Source organism: Trypanosoma equiperdum (genome assembly GCF_001457755.1).
Source record: "Trypanosoma equiperdum strain OVI genome assembly, contig: ctg_13, whole genome shotgun sequence".
Taxonomy (NCBI): domain Eukaryota; phylum Euglenozoa; class Kinetoplastea; order Trypanosomatida; family Trypanosomatidae; genus Trypanosoma; species Trypanosoma equiperdum.
Window position 1 is genome coordinate 39,868 of NW_027123394.1, and position 238 is coordinate 40,105.

Below are 238 nucleotides of genomic sequence, written 5' to 3' on the forward strand. Positions count from 1 at the left end.
ACATGCAAAAACACAAGAGTCATCCGCAACCGGAATCAAGTTACATGTGAGAATCTTCACAAATCACCACGTGAGGTGTTGTCTTGTGTGCCTCCACATCGCCACCCCGACGCTTTCGAAAACTGTCGCCGCAATTTCCACAACCTTTCACTTTTCTTAACGCGCATGTGATTCCTTCATAAAAGGGAATGAAGGGGAGGGAAAAGAGCAGCAACATCAAAAAAGGAGGAAAAAAAAA